Below are 2,863 nucleotides of genomic sequence, written 5' to 3' on the forward strand. Positions count from 1 at the left end.
TTCACGTCTTTGAATGTCTAATTTGTCACATTCATAGCACCATCATTCTTCATTTCTTTGTATAGGCTTACTTTCCTGTCTGGCATTTCTTCTGCCTGAAGAAATTAATTTAATATTTCTCATTGTAAAACACCACAGATAATTTGTTTTCTCAGTTTTTGTTTTCCCAGAAAACTTACTTTCATTTCATTCTTTAAAGATAATTCTACCTGGTACAAAGTCCTGTGTAATTTCTTAAAGATTGTTTGTTTTTCGGCGTTCAGAGGTGTTACTTGATTTGTGTGACTTCTTATTTAGAAAAAAAGAAGAAGCTGTCTGGGTTCTTCCTTGGTCTGTCTGTCATCTGTCTAACTTTTCTTCTGTCTGCCATAAGTATTTTCTCTGATTTTTCAGTATTTGATCACAAAGCACCTCACGGTTTTGCTTTGTTTACTTTTGATAGTGTTAGTGTTCTGCAAAAAGTCCCTGAATCTTGTTTGATTAATGCCATTTAAAAGTTCTCAGTTATTATATAATGAAGTTTTCTTCCATTTTCTTTTTCCATTTCTGAGCCCAATTGCATATTTAGTTCATGTGATCCCATCCCATAGTTTTTAAATTTCTTCTCTCTCTCTCTCTCTCTCTCTCTCTCTCTCTCTCTCTCTCTCTCTCTCTCTCTCTCTCTCTCCTCCCTCTGTCTCTCTCCTTCTCTCTCCTCTGTGTCTGTGTGTCTGTCTTATCTCTCTCCCCCTCTTCTTCTCTCTCCTTTCTCTCCCATCCTTTTTTCCTATCTCCTCTCTCCTCCTCCTTTTCTTCTTCCCAATTCTCCCACATAAGTTTTGTATCTAGGGTCCATTCTGCTAAGTGCTGGGCCTCCTGATTACATTTTTCTATTTAGTCATTCTTTGCATTGTCAGCATGGGTTAAAGGTCAAACACTCCATGCAGATTCCTTGACCTTAAGAAAAACAACATCTACATCCAGAAATGGATCCACTGCCTCTATCTAATGTTTGCAAGGAGTTGGGTCCCTGTGGTCAGGCAGTGAACTTATCAAGGTCTGCTTTGATCCTGAAGGTCTCCTTCAGTAAATCACCAGCTCTGCCTCTATCTAGCATGGTCCTGACTTAGGGTAAAGTTGGAACTGCCACTGTGTGTTGTCATTTGGGTGTTAGATATCTCCATGACTCTACACTTCAGAGAGGATCCCTGAAGTGCAGTAATTGTATGTACAGGTGGGAGGATGATGGGATGGCTCAGCACAGAAAGGTACTTTCCACTAAGCCTAGCAACCTGAGTTTGATCTCTGGGACCACATGTGGTAGTAGGAAAAGGACAACTCTAGTGTATTCTGGAAAGTTGTTCTCTAACTCCATGTGTATACCATGGCACATGTGAGCATATTTATACACATACACACACAGTTAGTAAATGGAACTTTAATTTTTTTTTTTCAATTTGGTTTGACTTCAGTCCTAGGGAAGCCCAGAGTTCCTGGCTTTAAGGTAGATTTTCTCTATGGTCCTTCCCTCCCTGCTGTGGGAGTAGGGACCATGATGCCTTCTGTCCTTCTTCCATCTGTCAGGAGAATTTCTGCTTTCATCTTCTTCACACAGCACATATACCTGCCATTCCCTAGTGACTTAACCTTTATTTTCCGTTGGAGAGAAGAATCATGGAAGGGATCAGGATATGTCTTTCAGCCAAACATGTCCCAAGCATCAGCAGACTGTCTTTCCTTAGACATCAGACAAACTGGCTGAAGTTTAATATCACTCTCTGAGGGATTTAGAAAAGTAATTGGTTTTTTGTAGATTATTCATCCTTTTGTTGTGAATCCAAGACCCAAACCTTTTCTACCTTTATAAATCTTAAGTGGAAGCTAATTATTCTGATGTTTTCTTTTAACAGCACTGAACCTATTCCCAAAGCCTCTTGAATCATCATGTTGAGACTCCCAGTAGATATAGAGATGAAGCAACATGGCCCACAGAGTTTTAGAAGACATCAGTAGGTAGGTTTTACTTGAATAAATTGGTGACAGGTTGTCAAGAAAAAATAAATGTTATGCGAATGTTGGATAATGGTCTTTGGAACTTACTAAAGTATCATAGAGTCAACTTTTATGAATGTTGCATGGACACTTGGGAGAGTATATTAATTTCATAGTGATTAACTAAAAGTGATTAATTTTACAGATTAAAGTCTGGTTTATAAAGTCTGCTAATTTTCACTATATTGTTTAAAATGTGTCTATTTATATATTTCTAAATTGTCAAAAGTAATTCTATCTCTTTGTCCTCATAATTCTAGTTTTTATAAGAGCTAATGCATATTGATATGTAATGAGGATTGCATGGTACCATGATTCATAAGGATTAGTAAAATCTTCTTTCTGCTTACCATTACATAATCTTTATAACATAATATAAAATACCATTTTCTTGTCTATCATTTTCTAGATAGTTATAACTTTAGCACTTACATTTTTACCATAATCAAATTAATATTTCACCATCGCTTTATTCATGTGAATTAATATCTCTGGATGACAGCCTTTGCCCTCTTCTTTCTTGAGTACCCACACACTATCCGTGTATTTGCAAGCTGGATTACGTCACAGGAGGATTTCATTCTCTTCTGAAGGATTCATGGTTAGAGTATTTTTTTTTTTGTTTTTTTCGAGACAGGGTTTCTCTGTGGTTTTGGAGCCTGTCCTGGAACTAGCTCTTGTAGACCAGGCTGGTCTCGAACTCACAGACATCCGCCTGCCTCTGCCTCCCAAGTGCTGGGATTAAAGGCGTGCGCCACCACTGCCCGGCGGTTAGAGTATTTTTAAAACTCTTACATATGCAAACATGTTTCTGCTACCACAACTCATGAAT

This window comes from Alexandromys fortis, unplaced genomic scaffold (assembly GCF_014885135.2).
Source record: "Alexandromys fortis isolate MF-2015 unplaced genomic scaffold, M_Fortis_MF-2015_v1.1 scaffold_62, whole genome shotgun sequence".
NCBI lineage: Eukaryota > Metazoa > Chordata > Mammalia > Rodentia > Cricetidae > Alexandromys > Alexandromys fortis.